At 38.2% G+C, this 12,265-nt stretch overlaps 1 pseudogene; it reads right to left on the bottom strand.

Moving 5' to 3' along the window:
* Nucleotides 1-3,392: 3,392 nt before the first annotated feature.
* On the bottom strand, nt 3,393-4,924 carry LOC137714778 (aspartic proteinase 36 pseudogene; annotated as a pseudogene).
* Nucleotides 4,925-12,265: the final 7,341 nt, after the last annotated feature.

Raw genomic sequence — 12,265 nt, forward strand, 5'->3', positions numbered from 1 at the left:
TTAAACCTAAGTTACTTTTCCTCCATTTTGTCGTTAAAACATGTCACTTGCAGAGATATTTTTGTCAATTAACTTTATGGGACTGACTTGTGACGACCCATCCCTAATTTTCCATATTATTTCCTTACTAAGTATGTAAAATAACAAGTATGCCCTTGTTGGCAACGTGGAATGCAAAGTGGACGTTGTTGTTTGACTTTTAAATTATTTTTTCTTTTATTGTAATTAAATAGTACTCATTGTTATGAACGTGTGAGCGTGAGTTAGACCTGAATCGAATTTGTAATGAAGAAGTTACGTTTAGTTAAAGTATATTAACAATGGATAAAATTGTACACGTGTGTGCGAATTAATCAATGTTAGTGAATTATGTTTTAGATAGGATGAGTTAGATATTTTGTAGTTTTAAATTGTGCAAATTGGACGCTTTCCCACTTTAAAAACAGATCCCTTATTGGTGACCTTATCTCACCAACCAATCAATTTTCTTCCTTATTTTTCTCACCAATCAGAAACTCTCTCTTTCACGTCGTATCTCTCTCTTTTCTTTGCAACACAAACACCATAATCAAACATCATAGATCAAACTTCAAATCACCACCATCGTATCCCTCTTATCTCCACGAGTCCATTTGTACAAGCCGATTAAAAAATAGCTGAGTTTTAAGCTTCCAACTCGGAGCTCCGATTCGGGTGTAGGTTCTCCGATGACTTTCCATTCGAGTTACAAGGTTTTGGAAGGTTTAGAAGCAACTACATAACTTCCTGAGGTCTCTAGCCTAAGTTTGAAGTCATGCCAACGTGCCAACATGTAGAGACACGACTTTGGGACGTTGGAATTAGGGACGAGAGCTTCGAGGCATTTTTAATCCATTTTTGTCCACTTTTTGGACTTTCAAAAGGTACAAACTTGTTCTTTTCTTCCCAAGCTTCATTTCCATATAAAGTACATCGACAATGGTTGAGAAATGAGGAAGATATGAAGTTTTTACAAAAATCCAGCCAACTTTTCCAAATTCTGGCTAATTAGACGGCGGGGGTGACGGTGACTGGAAAATTGGAGAAGAAGGAGAATATTCAGTTAAGGTTGACCGAATATTCTCAAGCTGTTAAGGTAACACCGTTAGACTTAACAGACCGCGCGTGTTGCAGCAAACTAGCAACGCGTGAGGGTGCATGCCGCTTTGCTGAGGTGCATGGTCGATGTGTATGGGTTCGTGATGTCGAGTAGAATGTTTTCATATATTTAAACCCTCAATTTGAGCAAACTATGAGGGATTTTTTTGAATTCAACAACAATTCAAGAAATGCACTTGAGTTTCTTGAATTATTGTTGAATTACCTTTGATTTCATACTTATACGTAGTATGATTTTCTGGAAACTATACTTGTTTTATGGTGAGGGGTTAGTATGTTCAGAAAATAAATGTGTTTCATAAACCTTTGTTTTTGCCCATTCACACCTTCTGTTTTTCACCCTCCAGGACTTAGTTAGCTGAATCCTCTGTGGCGTACGAGGGATCTTTGGCGATTATGACATTCTCCCAAATAAATGTAGGAGCTTATTTCCGGTTGTGTAAGACCTTAACTAGATTCGACTGCTCTACTTATGTCGTACTGTTATCTAGGCTCTGACTACTTATATTTTATGGGTTCTTCCCACTACTGCGCACTCTCTTTATTAGCTTAAATAAATTCTAACTTAGGTTTAAATTTTTCCATATTTTATACATCACTTACCTTTTGGCTACGTCACCTTCGGGTGTCAGCCAGCATGCCTCAACTCCGATCGAGGTGTGTTATGGGACTGACTAGGATTAGATTGACTCCAAAATAATACTGCATGAGTCAATATGGGCACCAAATTTGGGGATTTGTACGGACCTAGTTCGACAATTCCCTCCATGAGAGTTTGAAAATTAATATTTGAATAAATTAAGGTAAACCACATACCCACTTGTTGACCTATAAAAAAATCTTGAAAATTCATTGTAAGTTGCATACTTTTCACTTCAATTCTTCAACAACACTTGTCAAAATCAAACCCAAAATCAACTTTTTCAGTCCTCTTCATGACTTGACTCCAACGCCCCTATAAAAAAAATTACCTTTTGCCTTCGGACAAATTGATTTCATCGAGCCCTAGAAAGGCAATTGATGATAATAATTAAAATTTTATGTGGTATTTACGAATATACTTGCAAGTTTAGATGATACTTATGTAAAATTTTCTAAAATAAAATAATAATTTGATTGGTTTATTACAAACAAACTCTCTCTCACTCCCTTGTTGTTAATCATTTGTCACGTTCTTTAGTTTGTGTGATACTCTTTATTTGGCCGGCAACGTTTTTTAATGTCAAAAGGACTTGACCATCGAAGGAAACTGGCCTGGAAAAGAACTGGCTTTGACTTCCAAAGAGGTTGGGGTTAGACTCCTTTAGGGAGAATATATAGAACATGAACGTTAGCTCGAAGGCAAGTCAAGAAGGAACGGAGAGTTTCAAATTCAAATAAAAACCTGGCATCTGACGATTATTTTATTTTATAGCAGACTTTCTTTTGTGCCAAAGGGAGTTAGAATGTGCTTTGGTTCACAGGTTGGGTGGTCTATCCCTATCTAGGTACGACTGTAAAGAAAAGGATTTTTTTTGTACCCTCAATACATCTTGCTTGCATGCATATAGTCTCATTAAAAAAAAAAATTTTAAACCCCCATAGATAGAGTAGTATATTCTATTTGCGTCTAAAACAAGAAAATGGTGAATCCAATGACAGAGATGAACTTCTGTATGCAAAATTATCATGTTTTGCTGAGAGTGAGCCTCACATCGAGGGAATGGCAGACTTCGCATGTGTTTATAAGCAGTTGAGTTACATCTTATATTGCCAATTCGATTTATAGTGGAACATCAACTTTTTCATAATATCAAAGTAGGTTAACGCACGTGTGAAGCCCAACAACACATGTGCTTCACGTCCTCTGGTTTGTGTTGTTCATGTGCTAGACTTGAAAATTCGCTACACGTAAGAGAATGTGTTGAGAGTAAATCTCACAGTGGGTAAGGGGTCTGTTTCTAGACATTTTCTCTGTAGACAACCAAAAAAAAGGAAAGAACGAATTGAAAAGAAAAGAAAAAAGTGAGAGATTATTTCTAGGTTTAGAAATAACTGCTAGTGCTTTTAGCCTTGTGTAATTCAGAAGGATGTTCATGGTATATGATCTGATGTGTCAAATTCCTTGACATCTCTAACCGAACACGTACTGTCATGTGCCATGTGAGTTACTGCAGACATTCCTTACCAAATACATTCTACCATGCAGGAAACTTAAAACGCAAGGCATTGTGGAAGAACAATTTGTATAACAGTCAACAAATACACACAGAAAATTCCAACAGCGTAACATATATGGATGTAAAATCCACAATTTCATTGATGAAATTTATGATGAAAACATAATCTAAAACACAGCAGAAATTAACAAGAAGAACGTCAATAATAATCTCCCAACTGTAAAAACTGAAGCTGAAGAAAGATTGTGAGCACCAATTGTATCTATTGCTCCAGTCTTCTCATTCCTCACTTTGATGCTTGATGAGCAGTTGTAATCGGTCCATCCAATCATCTGATTCTCCACATCATATATCACCAGCTTGTTCGACAGCACCAAATCTCCGAGAAGCGTCAGGGAGTCTCCGCTTTCCGATTTCATCCCGCTGCTCTGCCAGCCGGAACACCACACATCTCCCTTCAGCTGGAACAGATAGTCATGGGGATAAACCGTCAGGGAAGCCGAATTATTGAAGTTGAACTTCACCAATGGAAATCCATCGTCTACATTGTTGGAAAATTCGAAGCATGTGAGGTGATCGTCAACTGTGCGAAATTTCAAGTCAGGCTGCGTAGCTAAAATCTTCTGCATCATAGGGTCGAAAACCTCCTGTGGGAGATAGGCCAGGGTTGTTCCGCTGTCGATGATCGTCCCTGTGATTGACCCCGTGTCGAAAACATGAGAGGCGAGCTGCACGACTTCACCTCCTACCTCAATTGCCTCCAGTACAACATTGTAATGCGCCTGCCCCGGCACCAACGGCGTTGTGTCGTTCACCTTTGGCTCCACCACTTCGCCAATGGCAAAAATCCCGCCTCCGCGAACATTGTCCAAACAATGTGCAAATTGTTTCTTCACCTTCCCGGAAGCAGCCAGCTGGGAAAACACAGACGAATTCGCCTGCCCGAATCCGATAATCCCATCAAGCGCGCTGGGTGACTTACTTATCTGCCCGGATTGCGCAGTTCCGCAACCAAACACAACACTGCCATCAGTCCCCTTATCAAATTGAACATTGTCCTTCACAAAGTATCCCACCGTCTCACTTCCGTCACCATAAGTCATGTCGTACGAGCAGGGCATGCCCGGCTGGCAGGCTGAAGGTTGATCTTTGAATTGCGACGTGCAAAAATCCTGATCACAAGTAATAGCATTCGAACTCGAAGAGCCTTTCGGATCATACAATGTGAGCTTCACGCCAATGTCATTTTTCTTGGGACAGGTTGTGCAGGTGATGCAATTGACCCACATGATGTCACTCCCTGTATCCACCTGGACAAAATAGTCCTTGGACGGCGTCCCAATCCCGAGCTTGGCGAAGTACAGTCCGGTGCCGGACGGACGGCCATCGCCGCCCAGCTGTACATCCACAGCAGAAGCAGAGCCGGCCAGAATCCGGCCGTGACGGCGGGAATCATGGGCTTTGAGCTCGCTCAACGACTGCCCGTCACGGCCGTTGAACTTGTGGCTAACGGAGAACACGAAGTTCGCCGACGCATTGGAAAAAAATGCGGAGAGAATCAGAAAACAACCCAGAACGGCTCTTGAATTTTTGTGAAGATCCATTTGAAATCTAAGAAAGCAAGAATGTTTGGGGTCGAACCAGGAAAGTTGTGCGTTTTCTTGAATGTTGGCTTAACATTAAATAGGGATGGTTTCTTCTAAACTTTAAACTCAAATTTTATTTAATTACTTAATCAACAAATTAAAATTGTCTACCAGCCAACTAAAAAATAGAGATAATAACTAGGTCAAGATCATAGTATACATCGGTCGTTGATGTTAGATGTCAATGTTGATGTTCGTCTTTAACCATTTTTAATACAAGTATTGTTTGAAGGAAAAAAAGCTGTACAATTATAAAAGTACTTGAGAAGTGCTTAGATGATTAAAAACGGTTAAAAAAAAATTAAACAAATCCGTAAGTTGTTATCGAAGCTACTTACATGTGAAAATAAAAAGACAATTATGTTACCAACTAGTAAACAGACTATTCATATTAAAATTTCTGGATTGGAACCTAAATTCTTTTCTCCAATGATAAGAAAAATAAAATAAAATAAAATAACAATTTCGTATTTTTTAAACCAAATTTGTTATGTTGGCTTAACACTAATGATATGGTTGTTGATAATTGAATTATTACTAGTTTTGGTTATCTTGTTTATTTTTTATTGATGACACATCATTTGACTTGCAAATTTAATTTAAAATTTTGATCGAAGCATTACGCTTTTAGGATATGACGTGGAACATTGTATTTGCCAATTGGATATTGCTTGGCCATTACTCTTTTAGGGTATGACGTGGGACATTGTAATTGCCAATTGGATATTTCTTGGCCATTACATGGAGATTAATATAAACACTCTCTCTTCTTGTTGATCATTTGTCACGTTCTTTAGTTTGTCAAAAGGACTTTGATAAAGTCGACCAAAAATCCATATACAAAAGACAGTATTTGCATATAAAAACAAGGAAATGATGAATCGAATGGCAGAGATAAACTTTGTATGTAAAATAGCATGTTTTGTTGAGAGTGGATTTCACGAAGGGATCTTGTATGTACTTTTAAGTAGTTAGGTTACTTTTTATATTGCCATTGGGAGTAGGTTGGCCATGTGTGAAGCCCACCGACCACACATGCTCCATATCACCTGATTTGTGTTGTCCACATATTAGGTTTGAAAATTCGCGACACCTGAGAAAACATGTTGATAGTAAATCCTACATTGGAGAAATGACAGACCTCACATGTGTTTATAAGTAGTTAAACTACGTTCCATATTTCAATTAATTTTATAGTAGAAACTTAACTTTTTCATATTTATTATGTGGACGTCTTGTTTATGCATTGAATTAGACAAAATACAAGGCACAAAAAAACTTCTAAAGGTTTTTCTTTTAAATTCTTCAAACGGATTCTAATCTTTTGTTTGTATTCTTGTGGTGTTGTGAAAAAGCACTAAAAAATGCATGACGTCTTGTTTGGAGCTCGAATAGTGATTACTATGTCATATGTGTAAGATCTCGTTGTGAAATCAATGAGATCATATTGTGAATGTCAACGTGATTTTCTTGAGATTACTTGATTGACAAGTAATTTTGTAGAAATCTAATGGAGTAAGAATCGTGAAGTCTTAAACCCTAATGCAACTAACTGATGGAAAACCGTATTAAGGCAAACATAAATTGATATCATGGTGGGACACTAACTGACATGATTGTGATTAAGTTGATATTTCCTTCCAATAATAGGGTAAGATGGAATGAAACCTAATCACATACAAATAGAGATGTCCCTACTCTCATATTATCGTTCTTGTGCATGCCATTCCCTATTCAAGGCTAACACATATCGAGTATTGAGAGTAGAAGACTGCCTTCCCTTCAATTCATCATCTCTCCGCCTCATCAACTAGCTAATCAGACGCAAGCCCCTTCTCGGGCGGATTACTCCTTTTGCTCCTCAACCTCTGTAGGTGTGCTTCCTGTTGTGTTTCTGTGTTTTGTTCTGGTGGTTTGAAGAAGAATGGAAGATGAAATGAAGAAAGAAGAAATTAACAATGGAGAGCTCTCAAAGGAATGTTGCTTCACTCTGCAAGTCACAGAGAGGCAATCCAATTCTCATTAACTTTTTCTCAGTTTATCACCTCACACACAAAACGTGCGGGTGGAATATTATCGTTAGGATCCAAGTTGGATGCTTTCTGATTACAAACTAATCTTGACCCTTCATCTAGCTAGTTGCTAGGATTACAACACTTGGCATGTCTTGCCTTACTACCATACAACTTCTCACTTGGTATTTTAACTCAAGTGCATACACATATTAAACTAAGACTTATTCCTAATCAGTTGTAGACTTACAATTCAACACTCCCTTTTAAGTCTAAAGTTGATTTCACTCCAAGTTTGGTTATGAGAAGATTAAATCGATCATTTGCGAAAGGCTTTGTGAAGATATTTGCCAATTGCTCTTCTGTGGGACAATAGATCAGATCAATGATGCCTTCCTACAATGCATTTTTGATAAAATGATACCTCCTATCAATGTGCTTGGTCTTCTGATGAAATATAGAATTCTTAGTAATTGCAATGGCAGAAGTGTTATCACAGTGAAAGGGAGTAGCTTCAGTTTGTAATTCTCCAAAGTCTTCCAAAACAAACCTCAACCACATTGCTTGAGTTGTGGCTTCTGATGCACTTATGTATTTAGCCTCTGTAGTTAAGTTCAACACAGTTTTGCTTGATTGAAGCCCAAGAGAATACACCACTGCCAAATTAGAATGCATATCCTGATGTGCTCGTGATGTCCTCCAATGAACCGCCCAAATCACTATCGCAGAAGCCAATTAAACAAGTTTTTCTTCATTTCACATACTCCAGGCCATAATCTAGGGTTCCCTTGATGTATCTAAGTACCCTCTTTGCAGTTCCATAGTGTCTATTAGTAGGACAATGCATAAATCTTGCCAATCGATTTGCTTCATACATTATGTCCGACCTTGTAGTAGTGAGATATAGAAGGTTTCCCACAATACTCCTACACATTTCCTCACTTGCAGATCCACTTCCATCATCTTTAGACAGCTTCTCAGTAGCTACAAAAGGAGTTATGACAGTCTTTGCTTCATTTAATCCAAACTTACTCAGCAAGGAACTTGCATACTTTTTCTAATGAATGAAGATGCTAGAGTCAATTTGAATCACTCTCATCCCAAGAAAGTGATGAAGAAGTCCTAAATCTGTCATCTCATACTTCATTTTCATATCTTCCTTGAACTCTTCTAGCATTAATTTGCAATTGCCAGTGTAGACTATATCGTCCACATAAATAGAAACAATCAAGACATATTCTCCCCTTGCCTTTATATACAGAGTTGGTTCACTTAAACTTTTCTCGAAACCACACTATGAGAAATAATTATCAATCTCTCCATACTAGACTTTTGGAGCTTGTTTTAGACCATAAAAAGCCTTTAAAACTTGTACACATTTTCTTCCTTGCCTCTGAGTACAAAGCCTTCAGGTTGCTCAACATAGACCTTTTCTTGTAATACTTCATTCAAGAAAGCAAATTTCACATGTAACTGGTACAATTTCCAACTCTTTTGTGCAGCCAAGGCTATTAAGGTTCTAATAGTGTCCAACCTAGCAACTGGTGCATAGGTCTCATTGTAGTCCAAACCAGGCTTTTGTGCATAACCCTTTGCAACTAGCCTTGCTTTGTTTTTCAACACTGAACCATCAAGGTTTAACTTGGTTTTGTAGACCCATTTAACTCCTATAACAGGTTTCTCAGTTGGTCTGTCAACAAGCTTCCAGGTACCATTCTTTTCAATCATGAACAACTCATCGTCCATTGCTTTTGACCAAGACTCATCTTGTTTAGCATCCTCATACTTTTCTAGGTCCATGATGCATATATTACGCTGAGCCAACACTTTATTCAAATTATTCCACTTCAATGGTGTATGGTCAAATGCTTGATTGTGCCATTCACTTAAGTTTGACATGCTTGCAGCTTCACCTGAGATAGGTGTCTTGGATTGAACTTCAGAGTCTTCAATACTAAGAACTCTCATAGATGGAGATAATACAGATGATGTAGGTGACAACATCATTATGTCACTTCTTCCTGTGCTTATGTCACCATAAATAAAACTTCCAATATTGAAAGAAAATGACTCTGAGTTCTCTTCCCAGTTCCAGGCAGCTTCTTCATCAAATACAATGTCTCTTGACAAGACTCATTTCTTGGATAGTGGATCAAATACCCTATACCCTTTTTCATAGGTTGCATATCCCACAAATATTCCTTTGAAACTTTTAGGCTCCAGCTTATGTCTGTGTTCACTGGGAACATGAACATAGCATAATGAATCAAATACTCTCAGGTATGTTATTCCTAGTTTCCTCCCAGAATAAGCTTTAAAAGGTGTGATGTTGTTCAAAGTCCTTGTGGGACATCTGTTTAGAATGTACATTGATGTATGAACTACTTTTGCCCAGAGAAAGTATGGCATCATCTTCTCATGCAACATGGATTTAACCATCTCAATCATAGTTCTGTTTTTCCTCTCCATTACTCCAGTTTGTTGTGGAGTATATGGTGAACTGTCTTTCTATTCATTCTTTTTCACATAATAGGTCGAATTCAGATAACTTGATCTCCCCTCCTCTATCACTTCTTAAACACTTAACCTTGAATCCACTTTGTAATTCTGCGATAGCTGTGAATTTTTTAAAACAATTGAATGTTTCATGCTTGCATCTTAGAAAATAGACGCAAGTCAATCTGGTGAGATCATCTATTAACAGCATGAAATACTTATTTCCAGTAATTGAATCATTCTTCATAGGTCCACACAGATCAACATGAATTAGTTCAAGTGAAGTAGTTGCTTTTTGCACTTGATTTCTTGGAAACTCTTCTCTGTGTTGTTTTCCAAATTGGCAACCTTCACAAACTCCATTATAGTCTTCAAGCTGAGGCAAACCATGTACCATTTCCTTGTCTCCCAATTGTTTGAGACCATCAAAGTGTAAGTGCCTAAGTCTCTTGTGCCAAGTCTTAGTAGAGTGAGTGACACTAGCTTTCAAGGCCACCTGATTCTTAGATAATAAAGTTAATGGATATCACCTATTCACTTTCTTCTTCTTCACTTTCATAACCAAGCATTCTAGTGATGAACCATCAAACACACTGCACATTCTACCACCAAACACCAAGAAGTATCCATGATCATCTATTTGACCAACACGTAGCAAGTTTTCCTTTAAACCAGATAGGTACATTACTTCTCTAACATACTTTTTGCCTTTGTTTGTATCAATCACCAATGAACCCATTCCTGTAACATTCACAAGGTCTTAAGTTGGCATTTGAACTTTGCCAGCTATGTTGGTTCTCACATCAACAAGCAATTCCACATTTCCTGCCATGTGGTTGCTACAACCACTATCAATGTACCACTCTCCATTCACTTTTGGTTATGTGATTATGTTATATGCATAAAACAAAATTCTTGTCATCTCCACTTGATTAGCATTGTTTGCCTTTTGCACTGTTTTAGCTGCAATACATTCTCTAGCTCAATGCCCAAATTTATCACAATTGAAGCATTTTGGTTTCCTTTTGTATCTACACTCACCAAAATGGTACTTAGAACACACTTTGCACTGAGGCTTTGCAACCTTTTGACTCATTGACTGAGATGCATTCATATTATGATAAGTATTCACGGGGGATTTCTGCTGAAACTTGGGTTTTGATTCCCATTTATTGCCTTTAGAATTCCAGATTCTCTGAAATCTGGATGAACCAGAATGAGCACCATCATTGTTTTGTTCCTTTAGATTCACAGAGAGTGAAACAAAAGCTCTCTCAGTGGTATCAACACTGTGCAAATCGAAACGTTGCTCTTGGCTTTCAAAATTGCCACAACCTCCTGCAATTCTACAGTCTTCAAACACTTTGTATTCTCAATGACTAGACATATAGGATCATATGGTTTACTAAGGCTAATCAAAACTTTCTGTACAAGTCTTTCATTAGATAGAATTTCACCAAACGTTTTCATCTGATTAATCAGGTTACTTAGCCTAGTAAGATACCCAGACATAGTTTCATCATCACGCATTCTAGCATATTTGAATTCACATATTAGATTTTGCAATTTCTAAGACCTTGCCTAATCACCACCATGGTAGTCTCTATTCAACAAATCCCATTCCATCTTTGCTGATTCTGCATTAGCGATTCGTGAGAAGATTTGATCTGAAACTGCATTCTGAATGATTCCCAAAGCCTTTGCGTCTTTCATCAACACAACAACCATTTCTTCATCGGCATCATCCTCTGATGATCCTTCAACCTTCTTCTTCTTCAAATCGGAAGTTTTTAACTCCCTTATCCACCAAATTCCACAATCCATGTGATTTGAAAATTGTCACCATCTTGATTCTCTAGAACTCGTAGTTCTCACTTAATAAAATTGGAGTTCTCACTTCCGAGCATCCATATCTAGACATATTTGGTTCGAATGGGTTGATTTCTCTTATCAGATGATAACGGGTCTCTGGCGACCTTCACTGAGCTTCGAGCGAGCTTTGATTCAGCTCAGTGGATTCACAGATCTACGCACAAGCTCAGATGATCGAACTTGGCTATGAGGCCATGTTGTGTTTCTGTGTTTTGTTCTGGTGGTTTAAAGAAGAATGGAACATTAAATGAAGAAAGGAGAAATTAACTATGGAAAGCTCTCAAAGGAATGTTGGTTCACTCTGCAAGTCACAAAGAGGCAATCCAATTCTCATTAACTTTTTCTCAGTTTATCACCTCGCACACAAAACGTGCGGGTGGAATATTATCATTAGGATCCAAGTTGGATGCTTTCTGATTACAAACTAATCTTGACCCTTCATCTAGCTAGTTGCTAGGATTACAACACTTGGCATTTCTTGCCTTACTACCATACAACTTCTCACTTGGTATTTTAACTCAAGTGTATACATATATTAAACTAAGACTTATTCTTAATCAACTATAGACTTACAATTCAACATTTCCTTGCCACTGGAAATAAGTTGTGTTACATCCCAGCCCGGGCCCCCACCACATCTCGAGCTCGACTCTACCGTAGCATGATATTGTCCGCTTTAGGCCCCGACCACGCCTTCACAGTTTTGTTTTTGGGAACTCACACGAAAACTTCCCAGTGGGTCACCCATCCTGGGATTGCTCTCGCGCGAACTCGCTTAACTTTGGAGTTCCTACGGAATTCGAAGCTAGTGAGCTCCCAAAAGGCTTTGTGCTAGGTAGAGATGAGAATATACATATAAGGCTTACAGGATCCGCTCCCTTGGGTGATGTGGGATGTTACAGTTGCATCATGTCATATTGATGCATGCAAGTGCCAGCATACT

This window comes from Pyrus communis, chromosome 3, assembly GCF_041283825.1.
Source record: "Pyrus communis isolate YQ-2024b chromosome 3, ASM4128382v1, whole genome shotgun sequence".
Lineage (NCBI taxonomy): Eukaryota > Viridiplantae > Streptophyta > Magnoliopsida > Rosales > Rosaceae > Pyrus > Pyrus communis.